The sequence below is a fragment of the Equus asinus genome, chromosome 21 (genome assembly GCF_041296235.1).
Source record: "Equus asinus isolate D_3611 breed Donkey chromosome 21, EquAss-T2T_v2, whole genome shotgun sequence".
Classification (NCBI taxonomy): Eukaryota; Metazoa; Chordata; class Mammalia; order Perissodactyla; family Equidae; genus Equus; species Equus asinus.
In genome coordinates, this window is record NC_091810.1 from 92,464,223 (window position 1) to 92,491,735 (window position 27,513).

The window sequence follows — 27,513 nt, forward strand, 5'->3', positions numbered from 1 at the left end:
AAACTGAGACTCTACACCCATTTGACAACTCCCTGTTTCTCTCTCCCCTGAGGTCCTGGCAACCACCATTCCATTTTATGTTTATATAAATTCGAATACTCTAAATGCCTCATGTACTTGAAATCATACAGTATTTGTCATTTTGTGGCTGGCTTATTTGGTTTAACATAACGTGCTAGGGTTCATCCATATATTAGTCAGCGTTCTGTATTAGGCAGGGTTCTAAGAGAAACAGGACCAATAGGATATATATGCAAAAATTGAGCCTGTATTGTAGGCAGAATTCCAAGATGGTCTCCCAGAGTCCCGCCCTTTCAGGTGCATGGCCTGTATAATCCTCTCCTCATTAGTATGGCTGGGAACTTTTTGTTGTTGTTGTTTGTTTTTTAAATACTTTATATGGTACAAATAGTTTTTGTTCAAAGAGGAAAAAATATACTGCTAAGGTCACAATTCTAAGGATGATGTAAGCAGTCTCCAGCTCTCAACTGTGCACTGTAGTGAAGGTTGATTTCAACCACAGCTTCTCCAGCTTCAGTCATTTATCAAAGCTAAAATCATACTATAAAGATACATGAAGAAACAGAGCAAGTGGAAACCAAGCATGATCGTGGCTTCTTTCCTGTGTGACTTCAGCTCCCTTCTATTGTGTATTTCTGTTGGATCAAATGGTCCCATTTTATCACCTGGCACCATAATGAACTGATACATATATTCCACGTGACAACACGCAAGTTGAGAAGGAAGATGAACGAGTGCAATGAAGTGAGCATTAATGCAGTGACAGTGGTATGGCCAGTAAACTCTGGAATTACTCTCTTGTTTAATTTTGAGGAACATGGTCTGGCATTAATACAATCACATCCTAAATCACACAATGTAATTATGAAGTGCACTGAGAGGAAGGTGAGCACGCAACAGCCCAGGAGAGAGAGGATGACCACTACTGCCTCCACCTTCCTTCTCCTCTCTCTCTCTCGTTGTTTTTTAATTGTGAAGTCTACGTTTGTACAATTTGTTTGATCATCTCCCCAATTCTCTGATTTGTTTCTGAGTAAATTGTTTAGTTTTCCTCTTTCTTTTTTTGAGGGGGATGGTGGAAGGTGCAGACTGTTAGAGAAACAAGGAAATGATTGGCTGTAGAATGGCAATGCCAGTGCCTTCCTTCAGAGCTTTCTGAGTGGTTGACTCGGGCATTCATCCTCTGGCTAAAGCTGTACCTATGACTCTCTAAAGTAGGAGGGCAGACACCTGAGAGTCCCATCGTGAATCCTGGAGCCAGAGAAACGGGGCAAGGATTCTACGTAGCTTAGAGCTGCTGTGAGGGGTCTGTACGTCAGCGCTTGGTGGACATACAACCTGCACACCTGGGAAGAAAGCCTGCTCTGTTACAGGTGCTCATTTTCCCCTCTGTGGAGCCACAACTTTTGCAATCAGGGTTCCATCATCAGATATTGTGTTTACTGCCAGGTACATAGGTACTCTCATTTGGGATAATGAAACGAATTTAGATTCCATACTTGTTGATCTACACGTATGAGAGAAAAAAGCACAGAGATATAAAAAGTGAAAAACTAATCTGCGTAGAGTAGAGTTAATATAGGAAACAGAAGAAAACATTGACATAGTTATAATTAGCATCCTCATGGAAAGTTGAAACAATAATATCACACCCACTAAAACAATTCAACAACAGGTAAAAGAGTATTGAAAAAATTCCTGGAAGTTCAACTTAATTCTCCATGTGTCACTTCTCTTCTTTCATGTATTAAGCTGATTTTCTAAACCAGAGTTTTCAATTTCAGTGTGTTGTCCTCGGACCAGCAACATAAGTATGAGCTGAGAACTTGTTAGAAGTGCAAATTCTTGAGCCCCAACACAGACCTACTGACTTAGAAACTTCGGGGATGGAGCCCAGCAATCTGTTTTATTGACCCCTGCAGATGATTCTGATGTGTGCTGACATCTAAGAAGCACTGCTTGACTGCATGCTGGAATCGCTAAGGAACTTTAAAGACTCCTGGTGACTGGCTCCTATCCCAAGCAATTCTGACTTAATAGACTCGGGGTGCAACTTGGGCTTCAGAAGTTTTAAAAGCTCCCCAGGTCATCCTCATGTGCAGCTAAAGATGAGAACCAATAATCTATATCTACTAGGCTCAGACAACAAGATCCCTTTACAGATCTGGCTAACGCAGTGGTTTCCAAACATATCTGTTGGAATCACCTGGAGAACTTGACAAATTCCTGATGGGGTGTGGCACCCCCAGAGGTTGGGATTTCATTGGTCTGAGGTGTGCCCTGGGCTTTAAAAATCAAAAATCAGGCCATTCCAATGTGCAGACAAGTTTGGGAAATAGTGGGTTAGAGACTTAATTCCTAGTTCCAAAGACTAAGTTCCTGGATCTAAAGCAGACACTAAATATATGACCTTTATAAAGACTAATTATATACATACACATGTACGTATAACTGAAGTAAGATTTAACCACCTCCCAACATCCGTACACAAAATGGAAATTAAAAAAAGATTCGTAGCCCAAGGTAAGGCAAAGAGAGCTGTGCTTCTCAACCTTGGCAGCACATCAGAATCTCATGGGTGCTCATAAAACCTCCAATACCTAGGCCTCACCCCTGACTAATTAAATCCGAGCCTCTGCGTATAACTGAGGTATCAGTATTGTTTAAATTAAACCAGAACATTGCAGAGCAATCAAATGTTCAGTATTATTTAAATCTCCTCAGAAGGTTCCAAAGGGCACCTGAGATTGAGAACCATGGGTTAGAGTGGTGCATCACTTCAAGGGAGAAGATTTATTCATTCCAGTTTTCTCATAGGTCACGGAGGAGCTGGGCCTGGCTGTGTGCTCAGGGAAGGAATGACACAGTCACCAGCAGGGCTAATGATACTGGTACCAATATAGGACCTATCCTAATGCATGGCTATCTGGTATACTTTTGGTTTTTATTATGAGTGGTTTGGCTGGATTTGGTGGCTGGATGCCCGCTGCACAGGTCACCCAGTAATCTTTTAATGTTATATTATTAGTAAAAGCAGAACGTTTGAGCCCCATACAAACTGCTGCAGTGAAACTGAGCTGCAGCAGCTTCTGTTAGAGCAGTGGTTTTCAACCAGCAGTGATTTTGTCCCCCAGAGGATATTTGACAGTGTCTGGAGATGTTTTGATCATCACACCTGCAGGTGGAGGGGGAGCTTCCACTGGCATCTAGTGAGTAAGGCAGGGAGGCTTCCAAACACCCTCTAATGCACAGCACGGCTCCCCACCCAGCAGAGTCTAAACTGTCTACAGTGCTGAGGTTGAGAAACCCAGCTTTTGTGGAGAGTGTGCAGACTTCAACTATTCCAGGGGAAAATGTAGACCAACCATAGAAAGTCCATTCCAAAGGAGAATTTGCTTGGGGGAGAGTCCAAAAAATCCCCAGAACTTCTTGATAGAACCAAACACTCTGAAGACCACACCTTGTTCCTAAGAAAAGCAACTCAGCCACATAGTGGTTTTGAATTGACAAACAGCTATTATCACACCTTCTATTTACAGTTTGCTCCTGTGTTTCTCGAAGTAAATTTAAACCTACAGTATCAAATATTTTCTAACAATAGAGCCCCATCTCTGTGTAAATATGCCTAAACCAAGCAACATGTCAGCTAGAGGATTTCTCACTTCCATGCTTTTGTTCCCTCCGCAGCCCTGAGTGTTCTTGTTGATCTTCTATCCGGGCTGGTCCAGGTACATTTTTCAAGTACAGTCAAGGAGTCAAATCCTCCAGAAAGACTTGCTTGGCCTAGGACCCTCCTACTAGAAGAGGTGTCCCTCCTTCAAGTTCTCAGACTCCTCTGTGCACATTTCTATCATAGTACTCACATAAATATTTTAAAATATGCATCTGACTCCTTAATATACTGTATTTCTTAAAGGTAGAGCATTTGCTCTGTAGCTCCAGGACCCACCAGAGCCCTTGGCACATTGTAGGTACTCAAATTTTTATTATATGAACAAATGAATTATGATACATTTGCATCGTTAGTTGTTTCTTATGCAATACCAGGAAAACAACTATTTTGGATGAACTTTTATGTGGGCAACTTAGTTCTATCATATCAAAAACAGTTTCGAAGTTCACTCAACCGCAAAAGCCCACAGTTATACTTGGACTCATTTATCAGTGCTGCTTCCTGCCTCTCCTAGTCACTTTCAACCTGCATTTTTAGAGTTCAAGGTCACTGAGCACAAATAATTTGTTTAACTTTTCCGTATAATATACTGTAAAAATCTAACCAAAATGGATTAGCGAGAAACCATGGAGTATAATGTGTTTTTTTCATTCAGGCTGATTGTTTTAAAAAAATCTTCATGGGAATACCTTTTGGTTGTTTTAAAACATTTTTACAGAGAAAAAAAGGAACTTGAAACTTTGACTGACCCTCTAAGAACATGTTTTCCAGCTCCTTCTAGCTGCATCTGCCAAACTCCTAGTTCTAGGCACTGGTAAGATATTTTTAATCATTTGTGCCTATTCATTTTGATTAAAGGAATTGGGGGAAAAAAGAAAGTGAGCCGCTCCAGAAAGGGCTACAGAAAGTCTGTCATTAACATTTTTCTACCGCCAAATTTAGTCATCAACTTAATTGCAGAGATTTAATTGTTCTCATGAGGTTTCACAGTGACTGCTTCATTGACTATCTTGTTGTACAAAGAAAATATATGTACAGTCTCTGAAATTCTGTATTATTTCTGGGAAAAGATCAGCACTTTGTTGATAGAGAAAGCAAATACACTTAGTTCGAAATATGTATTTGTGAGAGTTCTGGAGAATAGCTGCTGCAAATCTAAGAATAACTTCCCAGGCCCGCAGGACCTGACGGCTGAAGATCTCACTGCGCCATTTAAGGCAGATCAGAGGCAGCAGCTAGTCAACAAACCTCTAATAAAACCTTCTTTCCCTTCACTTATGTTTAACAAAAATAGAAAAACCATTGAAATGCAGACTGAAGAAAAAACAAGACTATAAACTTGAAGTCTGACTCACTGAGGACTTTTTGTGTCTTCCCTGGTGCTGTATGGCAATTGTTTATGTACTTTTGCTGTATTTCTGTGAGTTCTCTTCCTGTTCTCCCAAGATAATCTTGTATTGAGGAGGAGGGACGAGTGGAGTTCTGTGCTTTGCAGCTGAGAGACTAGATTCCTATATATGTATCTTAACCTTCTGCTCACTTGGACTGTGTAATTAACATCTACATGGCATTCTATTCTCTGTATCCCCGTAAATCATCACTGGATAGAGGTTAACTCCAACTAAAAGACCCTTAAGTCTTATTTCATCTCATTACACCCACTACAACTATATTTGTACGTACATATAAATATACAGATTTATGTTATTGTTCCAGAGGCAAACGTTAATGGTTTTAGAAACCCCTCATTGTCTAATGTGATAGATGCCATAGAAAGAAAAATATAAGATGAATTTTCAAAGTTCTATATATACACATACACATATGCACCTGGGGCTGTGCTTACAGGATGTAGAAAAGTGGGAAGCATGACGGTTTGGTTGAGAGCAGCACTTGCCCACATGTGTTTGGGGAGTGGCAAAGACACAGACATGAGTAATTCCATAAATATATATTTTAACCCCTCCCTACAATGTAGGTGAATCAATTACCTGTTAATTAGGGTGTTGAACTAGATTATACAGATTTCTTATTTCCATAAATTTTAGGATTCTATAAATGAGTTCTTTAAATACAATCCATATGCCCACCAAATTTTTCATCTAATGGTGAAGGCTGGACTCTCTCTCCTTTGGTTGTTGGGCCTGGGCCTTTCTTGCTCAGCAGAAACCCCAGGCCCATTGCAACCATGTGTCCTTCTGGCTCCCTTCTGGGCAGGCAGCCCAGCTACCAGGATTCCTAACAATCTGAGCCTGGCCAGCCCGGATCCTCCCTTATCCCGAGAGAAGAACATTGCGTGTTACAGTGACACAAAGCCCCTCCATGTGAGCTACTGTTCCTGGGAACGCTGGTCATACCTAGGACAGCCCTCCGGCAAGCATGCAGCCTTTGATCCTCTGCTTACTTAAGCAAGCTCCTCTTGGGGGTGCTTGCGGGTGCACACTTCTGTCCAGCCGGCTGCCACTGGACACTCTCCAATAAGTAGGACCCAATAAACCTACATGTCTCGTTCGCAGTCTCCGGGTCACTTCTTCGGTCTCTCGGCAAGAAACCCCACCGCCCTAGCCCAGCTGAGCTGGCAGCCTTACAGAGGTCCTCCCAAGTGGGTTCAGATTTTTAAAAATAGAAATAGGTACCCTAGTCCATCTTTTCATTTTTCTGATTACATGACAGACAACTCTTTCTTCAACTTCTCTATGAATCGTCCATTGAACCATTTTGTTCAGAGGTTTAGTAAGGAACGAAAATTTTAGAGGATGTTTTACAAAGTAAGAATATGAAAAGCTAGGTGATAAAAGTGTCTCTGTCTCTTTCAAGGGGCAATATCAACAAATGACACTTTATTCCAATTTTCTAATTTGCAACTGTTGTCTGAAATCAAGAGTCTAGGTAAAGATTAACTGAAGGAGTTTATTCGATAATCAAAGTGAGGAATTCAAATCCCAGGGAACAGTCCAACAGAGTATTCTGAGGTACTGCTCCGAGGTCTGCAGACTGAATGCAGTTTATATACCTTTTAACAAAGCATTGTCCGTGCAGGAAAGGGCTTACACATTAATAGTCATCTACTTCAAGGATAACAAGAGCTTTTTGGCTAAACATCCAACAAGGCTTGTAATGTTGGTGTCATTTAAGTGTGGAGGCAGGCAAGGACCAGAGTTGTCACTTTTTCCCTCAATCTCTAAGGAATGCAGCTGGGAAATGCAGGAGTAGGGTACCCACTATCTCTTCCTGTGGCTGATTCATCCTGCTGGTGTCTTCAGTCACCAGGCGAGGGGCTGCAACGTGGCTTAGACCCAGGCTTATGAGGCCTGCACAACCGCTCCACAGGCCAGCGTGGATTTTATTGTACTGACTTCATGCCTCCACAGCTCGCTTGCTAGATTCGCCTGGTAGAGCAGGGAGAAGGGTGCCAGTTTTATTCATACAACAACCCAGCTTACTTTAAAATATTTCATTACTTAAAATTATTTCAGAGATGTATATGCTGCATGAGGAGAACGAGTTGTCTGATTATTTTAACACTTCCTGACACTTAAATGTAGTCCTGCACACACAGCAACAGTCAAGCCGTCTTCTTTATCCACAGAGAAATGTTATCCAATGAGAGGAGGAGTCTTCAATATGTCTTTTTCCTGGAAAATGAAATAATAGCCATGAAATGAACTACTTTTAAGTTATAATTCTCTACTCCAACGTATAAACTTGGTTGCAGATGACAGAATCTACTCTGGTTAGTCTGAGCAGCAGGGAATATTAAAAAATGTTAGAAATGTAACAGAACTTTTGGAAGGGCTGAGGGACTAGATTCTAGGCTGAGTTTACAGTAATAATTTCAATCGTCACACTGCAGGATGGTTCCTGACCACACCAGAACCACAGGACTTTTACTGAAATCAGGCTTTTTTCTTTTGCTGAGCCCAGAACCATGCTTGGTTCCATGACGAGAAAACTGTCACAGCTGCTGACAATCTCAGACACTCTCCATCTCTGCCGCTCCACCCCTGGTGCCCTGGCCTTTCCTCGCAATCATTTCGTACAAGTGCATCTGATTAGTGGAAAATGCATCTAGCACAAAGAAGGGATATGTGGATTTTTGAAGTTCTCCCTTGGAAAGGTTTACAATGTGGCGGACTACCAAACTGTGAGAGAGGTTCAGAAGCTTGGAGAAAGTAGCAAAGAATAGAGACCTACTCAATGAACTCTTTACTAAGCAAAACTCCTCAAGGGTGTGGTGTTACCTTTATGATGACTTTAAACATTATCGTGGTTCCAATCTGAATCTGAGAGGCAGAATAAGAAAACCAGGAAGTTAAGTGGTTGGCCAGCATTGAAATAATGCAACAGAGAAGTCAGGACTTGGTTACCCTGTGCTAAATTATCTAACTTAGGAAATATTTTAGGCTTCCTTGATATGGCATCAAGTTCCATTTTAATATAGGAAGACTAATTTATCAGTTCAGGGCCATTTTAACAAAAATTGTATCTCTCAGTTGCTAATGAATGGTTGGGCCATGAGTTCTGGATCAAGCCAATAGAAATCCAAAGGTTTCTGTTCACATAGCTTTTGGATTGCTAAAATTTCCAATTTATTTTTAAACAGTTCTCTATAGAATACAAGTTGGCATGATTAAATCAGAATGACCTCCCCATAAACTGTCTTAATATTCTTCAGGTAATGACTAGCTGGATATGCTCTCCAAACCTAGGCAGCTGCTTTCATACAGGTATGGAAGAATTTGGAGTAATATAAGAAAAATATAAATAATAATATAAATAAAATATATACAATAATATATAAATATATACAAATAAACATAATGTAAATAACAATATAAGAACACAGGGAGTTTGAGTCTAAAGTAAAATTTATTTTTATATTTGACAAAATATCCTCCACATTTGTGTTTTCCAGAGTATGAACGCCTTATAATGGAATATTGGAGGACCTAACTCAATTTTACCAGCTTTCTTTTCTTTGGACCAAATACATGTGGTAAACATTTTATACAAATAACAGCGTGCGCTCAAGGTTCAGGCAAGCACATAATTGCTTAATGAAAGCAATTACTAGCATTAGAAAACACTTATCTTGATGTTTTCTCTTTCCGTGCCCATGAATGGATCTACGTGAGAAAGACCCATGAATTTTTGGCTATTCCAATATTCCTTGTCACAATTTATGTCCCTCAAAGTATCTTCAGAGCTGACCTCATCGTTCTTCCAAGCAAAACCTTCTCTCTGTGTTGGACCTATTTTCCCCACCTTCATACCAACCTCTCCCCTCTTCACGTTCCTCGTGGCTACAGTCACTCTCTGTCTCTGTTCTTTATTGTTGCTTTTGTCCAATCTCTCCCTGTGCTGCTTTCTTCTCTTTCTTGCTCTTCCTCTACTTGTTTCTGTTCCTTTTAAGTGACTTTTAGAAAGACTTTCTTGTATATGCTGCTCTCCCTTATAAACTCAATGGGCAGTCATCCAATGGGCTGATGGTAGGGCCAGTCCTTTAAGTACCAGTTAGGGAAGAAAGAGCGGATCCAGGAAATGCTGGGACAATGGTCCCCACATAGCTAACATGGAAACGTATTTATTTATTCATGGGCTAGGAAATTTGACTTGAAGGGTTGTTAAGACAGTAGGCTTTTAATCCTAAATTTTATCCTAATACTGAAGGAAAAAAGGAAGAAAATTATTGATGTTCAAGAAAGTTTTCAGAGCAAAGAAATGACAGAGATCTTTACCAAATAAAATAAGTGCAAGCTCACACTCGGACACCTTTGAGGAAGGGTCGGGCTGAAGGAGGAGAGCAGGGCTAAAGCAGTATTTAGGAGGTAGCAGAATGAAAAGAATCCTGTAAAGATTGTTTTTCAGTTAGAAAAAGGATGTTCATACTCCCTAATGATAACTGCATGTTTCACCCTTTTATATTTCCTTATTTACCAGAAGCAGTCTTCAGGGAACAAAATGGTTTTTATTGATTAATTGGTTTTTGATAGGATTGTTTCTGACTGTTTAGCTCATCTGGCAAAGAATGTGATATTAGCTTTAACTCCCGATGATTTTCCCAAAAGTTTCACAAGCGAGCGAGCGAGAGAGAGAGACAGAGAGAGAGAGCATCTACTCATGAATTCAGGAAGGTGTTTGAGATTGCAAAGGTAAATATGGCATGGCAGGCAGGTGAGGAGAGCCATTGAGGGTTCTAAAGGCCGGAGTGACATGCTCAGAGATGAATTTAGAAAGACCATTCTGGGGGAGGGCGCAGGAAAGATTGAAGAAAGGAAGACCAATACAGAGGCTACTGAAAACGTCCAGGTGATGGATGGACAATGATGAGAAAACAGAAGTCCACATACACACACATTTAAAAAGAAAGGTTCATAGAACTTGGAGATTTATTGAGCAAAGAGGGGTCTAAGAGGACTTCCACGTTTGTTTGTTGTTTGTTTTCGCTTGAGTGGCAACAGCAGCACCTGGGTTTTCTGCTTTACACGTAATTAAAAGGAATAAAGCCATGCCCTATCTCTGTCGTCTATGAAGTTTAAATAAAAAACATGAATGCAGAGAAACATACCATGTTGACAGGTAGAAAAATGGAAACACTGTCTATCAATAAATGAACTTCCCTTAGGTGACAACAAGAAACCTAGTTCATTTGTTGGTGAATTTTAGGGTTAATAGTTGCATGAAATATTAACTGAATTGAGATCTAGCTTTGGGAATACAATTTTGAAAATTCAGTTGTAGTGTGGCAAGACTAAAACTCAGTCCTTTTCTGACCATTCCAGATTTTGTTAAACTGACTTAGAACTTGTGGAAACAGCTCTGATTGGGAGCAGGACCTCCCAGGGCTTCACCTATTATATCAGATTCTCTCCGGAGTTAGAACTGGAGACAACTTTATTTTTGAGTGTTTTTGTTTGGTTGGATTATATTTCATAATTTAATAACGATATGAGAGAAATAACTAATAAAATTGTTTTAAGGAATGCTATGAATGTAAAATATAAACAAACACATAATAATGTGCTTAATGAACTATAAAAATAAAGGGGTAGATTAATGTCCTGTGAAACTTTAGCGGGTTAATTACAATACAATGAGAAGCAAAGGCGCATGTGTTTTTCTCAGCTGCGTGTGGGAAGGGAATTTCACATATCCCTGGTTTTAGGTGCGCACTGCTGTGCTGAGTCAGGAGGAAAGGAGGGTATGATATTCATCAAGGACGGAGTCGGGAAGTTAAAAATGAAGCAATTATGGCAAATGCATGCGTTGTTTTCAAATTCCAATCATTCATTTAAATAGTTTAATGACTCCCAATCAATATATGTGATTTGAATAAAATTATCTAAAAATGAGTAAAGTTTTTTTTTTGGAGAGTTAAAAGTACACAAAATGATAAAATCACTGGAAACTGGAAAACTTCCACGGACAGTAGCAAAAAAAATAGTGTATCTAAATAAGTCAATACATAAAAGCATTAGTTTATTCATTACTTATTTCGTTAAATAAAACTATTTTAATGAAAACAGCCACATCATCTTTGTTAATCATAAGAAAAAGTCACACTCACTGCAAACTTTTTATGAAGAAGAAGATAAAGATCATCCACTTTTTTCTCCACCCAGAGATAACTGCGACTAATACTTTTGTTATGCATTTGTAAAAAGTGGTCTTGGAGGTTCTCTGCCCTAAGCTGTTTGCATAGCCTGCTCTTTTTCTCTTCCTAATGTGGTGTGTACTCTTTTTAATGTCAACCATTTTAAATGGGTATAAACTCCCTACTGTTGGACTTTAAATTCCTACCATTTTAAAAAACATAAACAAAAGTGCAATAAGCACCCTCGTCGTCACAGACCTTCAGACACCCATCTGTCTAATTACTTTCTTAGGATAACCAAGTTAATACCCTCAAATCACATAAACAAATTATATTTGAAAAGGTATCGGTGTACAATTCACACCCATATTGTTACTGAAAATGTTTAAGTCCCAACCAATTTCATAGCTGAAAAATATCTGCCAAAACAAATTTTTTAAATATTTTTTTACATATATATATTCTTTTGTACATGATCCTGCTCATTGCTACATTTTCTATTGTTTTATTGTTTATGTGATTCAATCTGTCAGCCATTTCCTTGGAAAGCTGTTCCCAACCTTAAAATTACAAAAATACTTCTTAAATACTTTTTATATTTTAGTATTATTTTCTTTCAATTACGTCATTGGTTCATTTTTGGGTTTTGGCATTAATTCATTTGACATTTTTGGTATAAAGAAATGATACATTATTTTTAAATCAACATCAAATTGTTCCAATGTCATTTATTCTTTAATATATTCTTTCCCCCAACTGATAGAAAAATGCCAGCTTTTTTTACATATTAAATCCTCATGCATATATTTATGTCTGTTTCTGGAGTCTTTAGTATATTTCATTTTTTTTTCGCCATTTTTTTCCTCAGGAACAGTTTAATTGATTATATTTTTATAATAAGTTACTAATACCTAGGAGAGTAAATTCCTCTTGTTTTTATTTTACATTTTTTCCTAGTAATACTCAACCTGTTATTGATTTTAGTGAACTTAAAAATAAGTAAGTTTTTGTCCAGTTCAATTGGAGTATTATTTAGGATTCATTATATTGATAGGTTTTTAAAAAAAATTTATATCTATACAAAGCAGAGTGTTACCATCCCCAAATATGGCATTTTTAACTTTTTAAGGCTGTTTTTAACTCTTCAGTTGACTTTTAAAGTTTTCTTTACATAATTACTGCCTATTTTTTGTTAATTCTATTCCTAAGCGTTTTGTGCGCGTGCCTTTTTCTTGTTGCTATTCCCATTGTGAATGGATCTCTTTGCCTAATACATTTATATAATAATTTTGCATATTTATTTTGGAATTGATTCTTTTACTGAACTCTTAATGTTTCTGAAGATTTTCCTTTGATTCTCCTGGATTTTCCTTGTATTGTATTACTTGTAAATTATACTACTCTCACCCTATCCTTTCCATATTTGTAAGTTCTGTTATAGGATAGGTCTTCTGAAGCAACATTACAAACAGTAGTGAGTGTATATAAATCCATTGGTCCTTGACTTAAATGGGATTATCTGTTATATTTTGCTGTTAGGCATACATATCGCTACAGGTACACACACGCAAACACACACAGATGAATTTTAATAAATAACTTTTTTTGTACTCAATTGAGATTATTATGTGATTTTTTCTTTTTTGAACCACTAATATGGTGAACACCATACATATCCTATTCATATGGCACCAACAGAGAGTTATGAAATTCTTGTTCATTCTGAGAGCAATTTTAACTTTTTTTTTTTTTTTTTTAAAGATTGGCACCTGGGCTAACAACTGTTGCCAATCTTTTTTTTTTTTTTCTGCTTTATCTCCCCAAACCCCCGCTGTACACAGTTGTATATCTTAGTTGCAGGTCCTTCTAGTTATGGGATGTGGGACGCCGCCTCAACGTGGCCTGACGAGCGGTGCCATGTCCACACCCAGGATCCGAACCCTGGGACGCCGCAGCAGAGAGTGTGAACTTAACCACTCAGCCACGGAGCCAGCCCCAATTTTAACTATTTTTTATTTAACCCAGTCGATTCCAAATTGGGGTGGTACATTTGGGTAACTGAGAAAAAAATGTTAAAACCTCTATTTCAATAATCTATGTCTTGTTAAAACAATTACATAGTATGTTGGTAGAACATTACATCCATATACTTTTTAAATAAGTAAACACATATTAGATTTGCACACTCACAGTTTTATCCTACACTGGTCTCCTGGATAAGGGATAAGAGATGCTGGACTTTCACTGTTTTGCTGAACAGCGGAGAAATTATCCCCGTTTGTGAAATTATGCTACTTTCTGAGGTCAATCATCTCAAACTATAATTGATTTTTACGGTTAGAACTTTTTTCTTTCAATCATATTGGTTACATTGATGCTATGATATTTGATACATGAACATCTGTTCATAAAATTACATTTCATGTGGTCTATACGTATAAAGAATGCTCCATGTTTGAATTTAGTGTTTGAACATTGAATATTTTGTGATATTAATATTGTGCATGTTGCTTTTATCTTTCATATTTTCCTGTTGTATTTTTACCCATCCATTTTTGATGTACGATTATTTATGCTCTTCATTATGCTTAACAGAAAAACACTAAAGATAATCCCGATACGAATTTACATACTGTCACTACTATTTTAAATATTGTTTCAGAAGAGTAATTCAATAATAGAACCTATAAATCTGGAAAGGATAAGGCACAAGTAGTATAAGTCACAGATTTTATGATTCACAGAGTCCATCCTCTCAAGTTTCCTTAAGGTCCAGAGGTACTTTTTTAAACATGCCTTTTTTTTTGGAGTAAGTGTTCCAAAATATCCTCACTTTTCTTCCGCGTGTGTGTCGTTCCCGCCACCCACCCCCAGCCCCACCCCCAGCCCCGCCCCCAGCCCCACCCCCAGCCCCACGCCCGGGTGACAGATTTCCTTGTTTCGCCGGATGTCTTATTTCCGGCTTGTTATCATGGCTGTGGTGGAGTCCAGCATTAGGCCAGGACTCCCGTGAGTGGACCCTCCTGGACCCTCCCAGTTAACCAGTTAACCTTTAGACTTTTAGCTGGAGGGCTGGACGTGGTGTGATATTTGTGTTCCGTCGGTTAACTGTCATGTCTGAAGGAAATAGAGGTGGGAGGTGGGGCAGCTTGAGTAGAACAGCAGCAAGACTTGATGTTTTCTCTGATCACTCTCTCTGTGTCCTTGGCCGTGGACTACATCCCCCCTATTCCAGGGTGGGATCCTTCCCAATCTCAGCAGTTTCACACTCGGAAGAACACCTCAGCCTGACGGGAAGCGGTGGGCGGAAGACTCGTGTCTCTGTCTTTCATTTACTGCTTAATCTGCCTGCATATAAATGAGGTTTTTGTTTTCCAGAGAAATATCCATCAGGAAATCGATACTGTTCTTATATATGAATTCTTATAAAACCTTCTCTTTTAGCGGGCTATATCTCAATTATCTGATCTTTAGCCTAAAAAGTATCTTAGCCTGAAATGACTAGTCAATGCTAGAAAGATCTTATACACAGCTTATGAATTTATGTCCCCATAGTAGACAAATGTGGACCATCATAAATAAATCTTGTAACACCTGTAAGTAAATCTTAAAAAAGCAATACAGAAAAAAAGGAAGAAAGCAATAGAGTAGTTACTTTTGGAAATTATAACTATAAATCTATATATTAAAAAAATGAAAAATAATGAATATCGTAGTGGTACTTGAGAGGGTTCTTGTGTCTAAAACAAATTTTCCACTGGCAGTATCTTAAATGGGTTTAAGATGTTCCGTATTGCATATCTAATATATTAGAAAATCCTGTTAGTTCTACCTATAAACTGACTAGTTCACACCGAATCCATTGCTTCCACCTGGTCAAGCACCATCGTCTGTCACGTGGATTACTGCAGCAGCCTCCCACTGGTCTTCCTGCTTCCACCCTCCCTTCTCCTACCACGCATTCTCAACACAGCTGCCAGAGTAATCTTTCTAAAGTATAAGCCAGATCATGACATTCCTTATTCCCCAAACTCTGTAATTCCTTCCTTTTTTCTGAGTACAAGCCAAAATCTTTACAATGGCATGTAAAACCTGCATGGTCTAACTCCAGCTCCTGCTCCACACAGCTCCCACCCCCAGTCTGTCAATTCCTTCAACACCCACAGTTCTTTCCCCTGTTTACAGTGCTCTCAGCGCCTTTGGTTCCTTGCTGTCCCTCTTTCCTGTGGACAGGCTACTGTCTTAGTGCTTTTGCATTGGCCCGTCTTCCTGCATGGAACACTCTCCAGGTAGCTCTAGGATTAACTCGTTCACTTGCTTCAGGTTTTGCCCCAAATGTTACCAGCTTCATGGTGATCATCCTACTAAAAATTGTCCTCTCCTCCATTCTCGATCTCTCTTCCTGTGCTCTATTTTCCCTATAGTGCTTTTAGCTAACATTCTATGTAATTTACATGTTTTATTCATTTTTCATTGTCTGTCTACCCATACCAGAATGTAAGCTTTAGCAAAGCCTGGAACTAGAAAAATATCTTTCTCACTTGATAAGTACCAAGTGCCTAGAACAGTGCCCAACACAGGATGCACTTAATAAATTTTTGTGGAATGAACAAATGCACTTATTTAACTTCACCTCAATAAATACCTTCTAAATTCCCCCTACATCTCTAGCTCCATTCCACATACTTAAAGAAGATTCCAAAGATGAATGAGACATTGTCTTTGAATTTGAGGCACTTGCCATCTACTTGGAGAGTTGAGATATGATTTAATTACTTTGGAGGTAATTAAATATTACAACATGTGGTAACAGCTACAAATTTTATGAGCATTAGAAAACCTGAGTTTCTTTATCTGAACAATTACTTATTCTAGGGGTTACCTAAAGATGCTTTCAACTCTTAAATTATAACATTTTATGATTTTACAAGTTATTAATGTAAAGAAACTACAGAATACAGGTGGGTATGGCCAAACCACTGCACAAATCGACAGGTGTGCTGTAGGAGAAGCTGAGAGTGAAAAGTGCTATAGCACACTCTACAAACCAAGGGGAAAAAGAACATTAGTAGAACATATTTCCAAGGGAGAAGCAAGTTACCCTGAGCTGAAACCTGAGTAGATAGATCTGAGAATGACGGGGGAACGAACTGGGCAAAGTTCTCACAGCCTCCAAGGTGAAGGAGAGAACAAGAAAATCTGGGTGTGAACCTGGGAAAATTGCAGAGAGCTGAAAGCCCAGACCTTGAGAATTAGCGATGTATTCAGTAACCCCCTCTCCCACCTCCTCTGACTTCCAGAAGGACAGAGACTCACTCTGAGAAAACTGGGAAAAACAAATAAACCTGATGACAGAAACAAACTTGAGCAAGACAGAAATAACTAGCAGAAATAGAGGTTGAAGTATCAGATAGCTGGAAGGGACTAGAAAGGAGAAAATAGTTTCCAAAAAGTTATTTGACAGCAAAATATAGTGTTTAAAGCTGAATGCAGTTTTCAGGTAGATGAGGTCTATAGAACTCTAATAAAAGTTGTTGCAAAGAAGGTGATGTGTTCCAATGATGAGAACACATCAGAAAAAAAATGTGCCCTCTAAATAGATGAGAACTCTAAAATAGCATTTCAAAGTAAGATAAAGTAACGAAAATGCTGGAAGTCCTGAAAGAATAGCAAAATTAATAAATTCAAAATCTCAGAAATTATATGGCTAAACAGTAGGAATATATAAAAGCAGAACTGATAAATATCAAAAATAAATTGGAAAAGGAAGACAAAAATATTTAAAAATAAACCTAAAATAAGAGGAATGTACAAGTGAATATACACCAGAAAAAACACTGCAAATGAAGTAAGATAGACATCTAATAAAATGAAAAAAAAAACCCAACCCACCACTTAAATAAAGATATTAAAAGAATTTGAAAAACTAGTGGAGAAAACCTGCAAAATTGATCAAATATGCATTCAATAGTTGTTCTTAAAGATGAGCACTAAAGCAATGGAACAGAAAAAATTATTTAAAACCACAGTTCAACATGACTTTTTTTGGAAAACAAGAATTGATTCTATTAAGAGTTCACTCTCTGTGTACGTGGAACCAGAGTAGTCAATACCAAAACATAGCCTAGCAAAACTATTAGACTTAAAGATAAAGACAAATTGTCTTTGGAAATCCAGACACACCCTCCCCCCCCCCCCCCCCCCCCCCCCCCCCCCCCCCCCCGCCACTACCAACACACACACAAATACGAATCAAGTAACAAGGGAAAGAAAATGAGGGTAGCATCAAATTTCTCAGTATCAACACTGTAAGCTACAAAACAGTGAATTAACGTTGTCAAATTACTCATGGGAAGACAATGTGAGCCAGGGTTTTTATACCCAGCCAGACATTCTTTTGATACAAAGAGTTATGAATGTGTAACATTGACAGAATATTGACAGAATATGATTTCGATAGACCTTTTCTGAGGAATCTACTACAGAAAAAACTTCAGAAAACAACGTATCTGGAGAAGCGTCTTCATACAGTCCTGGGGACATGGCAGTAAGCATTTAAGGACTAAAAGATGGTGATAAAAATGACAAAGTACTGTGTGAATACTAGAGGATCTGACATTGGGGAAATAATGCAACCAATTAAAAAAATGGGTGGAGAAGAGGTAGAGTAAATGAAAAGTAGAAGAAACTTGCTGATTGACTCACTGGAATTAGGAGTGAAAAAATATCATTTAAAACTGATAAATGAAGAGCCTGAAGCTTAAGTATATTTTCCTCAACAAACATAAACTCTAAGATTATCCTAATGAGGAAGAGAGAAGAAGAAGCAGTTACTTGCTGGAATTAATAACGATAATAGAAAGAAACTAATAGTTTCAGAACAAATTGTGGTTAAAAGTATCATAGAAAGAAATTAGTATGAAGTTAACCATTAGAAAAAGAGTCCAAACATTCCCAAATAGCAAAGGAAATAATAAGAAAAAAAGGAACAAAGAAAGCAGCTAACAGAATGGAATATATGTATGCATACACACTTATAAAGCATAATACTCTATTAGAGAGCTAACAACAAACACAACAGTTGTATCAATACATGTTAGTGGGCTTAACTTATACAATATAAGAAAAAGATGTTCAGATTGACTAAGAAAGCAAAATTCAACTTTTTGCTGTATGCAAAAGATACCTAAAATAAAATGAATAGAAAAGGCTAAAGATAAAAGCATGAGCAAAAATATATCAAGTAAAGGCAAGTAAGAAGAAAGCAGAGGCCATGATCTTGATCTAAAACAAGGTAGAATTCAGGCCAAGAAGAATTAAACAATACAAAGTAGGACACTCTATAATGCTAAAGCCTACCATTCACAGTGAAGATATTAATATCTATTCACCAAATGCCAGAACAGCTTTCACCAAGCAGAAACGATGCGAGATGAAAGGAGAAACAGACACACATTAGAAATAGGAAGCTTTAGCACACCTTGCTCAGATCTAGATAGATCAAGGGGACAAAATGTTAGTAAGGACACAGAAGACCTGAAAACCATATGATAGAGTCTACAGATATATAATAAACACTTTATCCTGGTAGCACAGAATATACCTTGTTTTCAAGTGCACATGAACATCTATTAAAATTAGCTATTTATTAGGTTATAAATAACTCAAAAAAATAAAAATACAAACATTATCAGACCACAATGCAATAAATCCTCAATTAGTAATAATAATAACAAAAAAGGGGTCTACAACCAGGAAATTTAAAAGAAGTTGATTCTTTTTAGGTTTTTTTGTTTATTTTTAGTATTTTTTTTTTTTTGAGGAAGATTAGCCCTGAGCTAACATCTACCGCCAATTCTCCTCTTTTTTTTTTGTTGAGGAATCCAGGCCCATCTTCCTGTACTGTTTATATGTGGGACACTTACCACAGCATGGCTTGCCAAGCAGGGCCATGTCTGCACCCGGGATCTGAACCAGCAAACCCTGGGCCACCGAAGCAGAACCTGTAAACTTAACCGCTGCACCACTGGGCCGGCCCCGGAAGTTGATTCTTATATCAAAGGAAAAATATAACCCAAAATTCCTGTGTTTCTAGAAAAGGCCAATGATGAAAACACAATGTATTACAATCTACTGAAAATAAGAATGTCATAAAAGAGCTAGTAGAACATTTTGTGTTTGGGAAAGACTTTTTCTGCTTAAAGGACTCACGAGAACCATTCTCGAAAGTCAGGGCGGAGAATGGATGGAGGGGGAGTAGAAGCTCAGAGACCAGGCAGCTTACATTAGCGTGGTAGCAGTGACGCTGGAGAAAAGTGAGCAGATTTTATATTTTTGTTTCCTTGAGGCATAATCTGGAGAACCTGAGAAAGGATTGAGTGTAAATGGCAATGGAGAGTGAGGAGCAAGTAGTCATGTGCTCATCGCATAGGACCTGGGTGGGTGGAAGTACCGTTCAGTGAGATAGAAAGATGGAGAGAAAGTTTGGATGTGGTGGTGGTGGAAAATAATTTACAAAATAAATTACAAAATAGATAATTCGTAATAGAAGAAATAAAAAAACAATAAAATATGATTATTTCCACTTTGCTCTTCATCAAAGATATACATAGTAAAATAAAGACAAAATTTTTAAACTATCAAAATGACAAATTATTGATGACTGGTGAAATGAACAGTTTCATAACGTACTAATGTTTTATAGACTTCTAACCTTTCTGATTAGCGATATGAAAATATATGATATATGATCTGTAATTCATTTTCTAAGAATGTATCCTGAAGAACTAATTAGCTGTTTGGGCCAATAGCTTCATATAAGAATACCAATCACAGCCTCATATATAATAGGAAAAATTGGAGTCAGTCGCTAATTTTCATGATGTAAATTTTAAATAACAGATGTTAAATAAATTATGCCAACATACAAAAACATCTGTACATTTATTATAATCATGGTTTTGAAGGCATACTTCAAATGGCATTTTTAGTTTACATCAATGGAGAACTCTTTGAAGCTAGCAAGCTATCCTCACCAAGCCTCATTCTAAAAATACAGATAAATGCACATAAAAATGTGCCACAGAGATATGTCAAGGTAAAATACCAAACAAAGTTACAATAAGAAGAATGAAAGGAGTAACGTAACATTCCTAAAGAAAACAAAAGCATGCTATAATGGCACACAAAAAACACACATCAAAACTACTACACACTCTTTCAAAATAAACTAAAAGACACTAAGAAAATGATTCAAGACATAAAAGAATAACATAAACGTAAATTAGAGAAACTCAGAAATCAATGACAGAATTTAAGGAAAAATAAAAAATATAAGGAAAAATCTTAGAAATGAAGACTAAGCTAGTAGAAATACAAGAGTAAATGAAACAATATCATGCCTTAGAACAGTTACAAAGGTAAAAAGGAGGAAAATTCTTAAATCAAAAGCAAATAAAGGAGTTAAAAAAATTTGGATGAAAGAGACAAATCATGAAGGTAGGCAGCCTAGATCCAACCTGTGAATGTAGGAGTCCCTGAAGAGTAAAACTAAAGCAAGGGAACAGAAGCAGTAAGAACTAGAACGCAGTGCATTTTCCTTACAACACACAGATGGGAAAATACATACTGAAAGAATATACTTTGTACCTGAGCATATCAATCCAGGAAGGCCAACATCAAAACAACTTGTAAAATTCCTGGACTTCAAAGAAAAAGAAAATGTCCCATGGGTATTTAAGCAAGATGATTCTGTGACTTATAAGTGAATTAAAATTAAATTATCATCAGAACTTTTGACAGCAACTCTTTAACCCCAAAGAAAATGAATAATATATTTAAGATATTCCAGGAAAGAAAGGGTAGACCAAAGACATTTTTTAATGTAGCAGAAATTATCTCAAGCGTAGAGGGCACAGCCAAATGGTTATCAAAATGCACACCTCTGCGAATATTGTTGTCATGATCTTTCCTAAAGAATCAACTGAAGGCAATCAAAATTGCTAGAGAGACATCTACACAAGAAGTACACAAGCATTAGATACACTGTTCCTTACAGAACTAGGATTATAAAGGGATTAAAAGAAAGAGGTTGTAATATGTAGTAAAGTCAATATGATCTGACAAGGTAGTTATATTTCAACCTACAAAATGGGGGAGAATGGGAAGAGTGTACGCGAATTTTGTTTTAACTGTTCAATAATTATATTTTGTAGTGGTAATCCATATTGTTATTCTGAGGCTGTTACATGTATAAAGCAAATGCATATAAAATATTCCAATTCTATTATATCCAGTGTCCTTGTGAACCAGAATTCCTGGTGTAGAAGACAGGAGATACAGACGAGAGAAAGTAGAAGCTCTCTAGTCCTGAATTAGCACTGGAACTCTCAAGGTATATCATTTGTTAAATAGATGTATATGTAATGTAAATATCCTCCTCCTTACCCCAAAAAAGCCTAGAAGCAATGCCTGATGACCCACCCAGTGGCAATGAGCGTACCTAGGCCCCAGATACTGACCTTGAAAGAGGAAAACATTTTCTTGGTGTATGTTCTTTTTGACAAGACCAGGAATAAGAACATTGACTTCCTTCGTTCATTTGTTCGTTCCTTCCTTCCTTCTTTCCTTTCTTCCTCCCTCCCTTCCTTCCTTTCTTCCTTCCTTTTTTCCATCCTTCCTTCCTTCTTTCCTTCTTTTCCTCCCTCCCCCGCTCCCTCCCTCTCTTTCTTGCTCTCCCTTTTTTCTTTCTTTCTACCATGGAGAAAGCTCAACAAAGTTTAAACAGCTTGGATTCTAATGAGACAAATTATCTTTTTATTCTCCTTACTCTAGACAACCATTTTGAAAAATCTGTCCTAAAAAAAAATAATAAATAAAAAACTCTTCAAAAAATTGGCAATTAATTTTTTCTAGCTTAAAATTTTGAATGCCAAAATTAAAGTGCTGGAAATCGTAAAAGTAACATGCAATTACTTAAAGACACAAAACAAGCATTTGAAGTAAATTATTTGGTAAAAGGAAAGCTTGTGGATGACTAAAATAGTGTTGACACAATAGAAAGCGAGAAACATTGCTTTTGAAGAATTTTTTCTATAGAAAAATTAGTCAAATAATGTGTTTTAGCTTTATTAAATTCTGGTTTTGGTACTCTGAAGAAAAAATTGTTCTATTCTAAAGGCTTTCAGAAACCATGAAAATGGTTTTTCTGGCTTCTCAAATGAGTCCTTAACAAATGTTAGATTTTTATTTTATTCTTTACTTAACACAATTTCTAACTCTCTTCCCAGATTCTTTTAGTTATCAACTGATCCCCACTTTCTGGCATTACAGGCCTACTAATTACAGCCTGCTGCATTTGAAAGCCACCGTGGAATTGTCAGAATTACTGGATATGTCCTTAGCTTGTATATATGCTATGTTCATTCCCTACCAGTCTAGAAATTCTGAAATTTTCTTCTTTCAATATCGTTATGCATAGCTGAATAAATCAACATATTTCCTGAAAAATATATGGATGTGAGGAACTTAGATATTTATGAAATAAGGCTTCAGCAGGAATTATCTCTTTTAAACATTTTAAAACTAGTACTTCAGTAATAATAACAGAGTTTCAAAGCTATCCTATGGGTATATGGATGTGTATTAACCCCGCCTCTCCACTCGTTCATCTTCAAGACTGTCATTCTCTGTCATCATTCCACTGGAAAACAAGTCATCCTGTGTTAGAAAGTCCAGGTTTTCTCTGGGGTCCTCTCAACAATTATTTCTGAGAATACCAGAGGAATGCTTGAATGTTCTCAAATTTATCCTGGTCATCCTTTGTCAAGCTGGCCAGTCAGCTCACTTTAGATCATTCTTGCAATTACTGTAGATACCTTTTTATTTCTTTACAACTGCTTCTCTAGGTTCTAAGTGTAAACAGTTACTTTTCTAAAATGTAACCAACGCCAGAATATGACCATTACCCTATTCTTCACTGAAGTCTTGGTGATAAACAAAGGAAATTACAATGTGACAAACAAAAACTTCAGATGAGCTACTGGGCACCACAGCTCCTGAAGACGGAGACTGAAAGCCTCCTCAAAGCATCAGTTCTGTCTCCCCAGCACTGCGTCATTGGTCAGCGGTCAGGCTGCCTCTCCGAAACCAAACTGCCTCCGCCCTAAGCAACTTCCTTCCGGTCGTCTCTATCCTAGTGAGAGTGATCAGTCATGAAATGAACTTGGTTCCAACAGTAACCCCTCAAATAACAGTGTAAAGGAATTCAGGAGGCAGCTGTCTGGGGTTGGAATGGCAAGACCATGTTTTGCTCCTCTGACATAAAGTAGGCCCCCCAATGCTTCCAGGTTGGATACTTGAGCTCCAGTCATAACTTTCCTATTCCAGCCAGAAGAAAGGCGGAGAAAGGACCTGCTCATTCCTTTGATTGACTCCACAACATGTCTGGTCACATCTCGTTGGCCAGAACTTATTTAAATGGCCTTTTAGCTGCAGGGCCACGTGCCTCCCTGAATAAATTTGAAGTTCTCTTGCTGGAGAGGAAGAAGAGAAGTGTTCAGAGACAAGAAGTCTCCGCCAAAGAGAGGATAAAATGAAAATCTGTTTCATCTTCAGCTCGAGTCTCTGGCCCAGCTCTCCGTGACATACCCTGAGAGGCATCAGAGAGCAGGGCAAGAGAGATTTCTGCTTACGCAAAAAATTATAGCCCCTCATAATCTCAAACTTTCCATGCCGTGGTAAGATCTTTATCTTTGAATAGCTAAAGGTTTATTGAGAGTTTTGTCAAACAAAGGATTTGTATGTTCCTAAAGATAAAGTGTTTTGTTCTCTCCCAAATTAACAGGGCAAAAATGTTGGCAGCTTCCAAAATAGCATTTGTATATACATACATGCACATGTGAATAAGTGTGTGTGTGCATGCACTCATAGAAGACAACGAAGATATGCAAATGTTATCACTTATTCTCTCTGGTTGGTAAGATCATGTGTAGATTTTAAGGTTTTTGTGTTTTTCAAATTTTCTGCAAAGAACTTTTCTAAATTATTGTAAGAAAAATAATATTTAGGAATCTATATATTGATGCTTAATAAATAAATGTCAATGGAATATTTCTGGTTCATAAGAAAAAAATTAACACGTTTCAAATGCAATCTCATTTAATATATAAGTAGGAACCTAAGTTGTAGGTTCCTGATAAACAAACCATGATAACTGTGAGTAAGAGCGGGGTAGGATTCCTAAACTGTAGTTAAAGTCAAGGATTTAGCCTCTTCAGTGTGCTCGTTGAGTCAACTTGCCGTTTAGAGGCTTCCTAATTAAGTCTCCCTTGGGTGTACTGGGCTCGGTATGCTGACAAAATATGGAATTCTCCCTTTCTATGTTTACATGTTGTTAATGCTAATATATGTGCATTGCAGTGTCTCAGCCAATTTATTTTCAATTTCTCTATGTTCATGTGTGTGCTTATTTATGTCTTCTGTGGAAGCAACTATTTCCTTTAGAAGATGAGGTAAAAAATATATGTATACATATGTGCCTGTACATGCATATTTATGTGCATAATATATATGTTTGTATATAGAATATGTTTTTAATATATACACATATATATTTTTTAACTTCTCAATGTTGTGTTTTCTTTCCATGTGTTTGTAAAGCCTTGTTGAGTCCTAATTAAATATGTTAGGAATACTGAAATAACCATCGATATGATCATGACAGATTACCACTTATTAGTGGTGGAGAATATAACTTTATGGAAGCCATGGTCTATGTGGTTACTTACTTCCACCCAAGTGTGACATTAGAAACATCTGTCAGTATGCCACGACCACTGCCCAATCAGAACAGACATCTATTCAATCAGAACAAATTTCCAATACTTGCACATCCCAGCTAAATATCAAACCTTCTCCTGAAGTGTTTTGTTTATGGTACAAGCCTGATATATTTTCTAAGAAGCTGGAAATCATTTTTAACAGTGAAATACATATATCTTGAAGTATTTTTCCCTTCCATTAGTGGATGAGCCAATGGAGAATGAAGGTCCAGCCTTTCTTCTCATAATTCATTCAGAGACTGCTCCCAAGCATCAAAAAGAGCTCTGTCAGGAATGGAGCAGAAGAAAGACGAGAAAATTTGTAGACTTTTCAAGGCTATGCAGCCAGTCCATAGCCACACAATAATTGGAAAGTGCTTTCTTTCTCACGCACTTTTCTTGACTAAGGTTGGAGAACCTCAAAGGAGTGGGTTACAGAACCATTTTTAGGGGCAACTGGAGGCCAAAGTGAAAATATGATCATGATAAGCTATGAGCTAAGGCGACCTTGATGCTTCCCATTTTTTGGTTTTCTTTTGTTCATATTTTAAACTTTTTAGAACTGTGGCCATAGTAGGAGAGAAATCAATGCTATGAGTCTCTGAATCAATATTAATAGATATGTTGACTACAGAGTTTGACTTTTCCCTTTCTTAAAATTAACACATGATTATTAAAAATATTATAAAACACATCAGCATATAAATAATAATTTTAATATGTTGATAGATTTCTTTTGATTTCAAGTGATCACAAACTTAGGAAAGCTGGTTTAAACAAAGAAGAAATTTATTGAATTACCTAATTGAAAAGTCTGGAAGAAGGTTTGGCTTCACAAGTAACTTGATCCAGAGACACATGTTTCTTTCTTTCTACTGTGCTTTCGGGACTGTTGGCTCAATTATCAGGTGGTTTCTCTCCTCAAGATGGCAGCTATCTTCGGTTTACATCCCCCTAGGATGGATCACTTTCAATAATTACATCAAAAGTATCATTGCACATTTTTGGCTCTGATAAGACAGCTGCCTAATCAGGAAAATACCATGATCTGGTTGGTCAAGTCTGACTCACATCGCATCTCAAGTATGGCTGAGGCAGAACATAGTTCCTCAGTGTTAAATTATAGTATGGTCAAATACAAAGTATGGGTGAATGGGCAGCAATGATAAAATATTTTCTGGTACATGTAGACTGAGAGACTCTACGACCCACAGGCCCTTGCCAAAAGAACTATTAAAGCATCCAATTCAGCAAGAGGAAAAGAAAACTCAGGAACAAGAATGGGATACAAGAAACAACAGCAGAGAAATGGATGAAGTATTTCAGCAAGTTTAAGAAATGACAGAATAATGGCTCCCCTCGAAATTCCAAGTCCTAATCCCCAGGACCTGTGAATATGTTACTTTATAGATATGATTAAATTAAGGATCTTGAGATGGAGAGTTACCCTCCCATGTCTGGATTCTCTGGGTAGGCTCAGTGTTATCACAAGTGTCCTTATAAGAGGGAGGCAGGAGTTCAGATAGGAGACAAGATACTAGATGGTGGACTTTGAAGATGGAAGTGGGAGCCATAAGCCAAGGAAAGTAGACAACCTCTAGAAGCTAGAAAAGCCAAGGAAATAGATTGTCCCCTGAAGCTTCCAGAAAGAGCCCCCGCCCTGCCAACACCTTTGTTTTAGACTTCTGACCTCCAGAACCATGACAGAATAAATTTGTATTGTTTTAAGGCACTCAGTTTTGGTAATTAATTACAGCAGGAACAGGAACCTAATACAGTAGTAAACATAAAGACTAAGTTCTCCATATTTTGCAAATAAAAACAGGACATCCGGTTAATTTTTTGTTTGTTTGTCTGAAATTTAAATGTAAGTGGCATCCTATATTTTACCTGGCAACAGTAGTAAAACATACCCTTTTTGTTATGCTGGGTGTTTTGTTTGTTTGTTTTATTTTTTTTTTTTGCCATGTTGTTAATAAAGTAATTTTAAAATTTAAGAAAAGTAATGAACACGATTAGAGGAGGTATTTAACGGGCAGTTTAGGTGATGACACACCTGTTGGTAGATTTCACACACCGCTTCTGGTAAACTGGCAGTAGTTTTAGCAAAAGTAATTTTTATAGGCTCAAGTGGCTTTGTGGAGAGTGGAAGAGATGTTCCTAGCCTGCGGGAAAAAGGCAGCCAGGTATCCCCTGAAATGATGCATACTCTGACGAGTGAAGTGTGAGAAGGATTTAGACTTATCCTGAGGCAAGATGCTCAGCCTCTCTTCCTCTTCTTTTCCTTTTCTGCAGAACAGGGAGAAAAATAATACTTTAATTCCTCATTGGGGTGGTCTTGGAATTAATGAGATAATGTGTGGAAACTGTTTGAACTAGTATTGAGCAAATAACAACCAGTAAAC

General features: G+C 37.6%; 1 pseudogene; it reads right to left on the reverse strand.

The window, feature by feature from the left end:
- Positions 1–534: 534 nt before the first annotated feature.
- The window catches only part of LOC106829421 (protein cornichon homolog 4 pseudogene), a 96,650-nt pseudogene continuing 69,671 nt past the window's right edge, over positions 535–27,513 (reverse strand).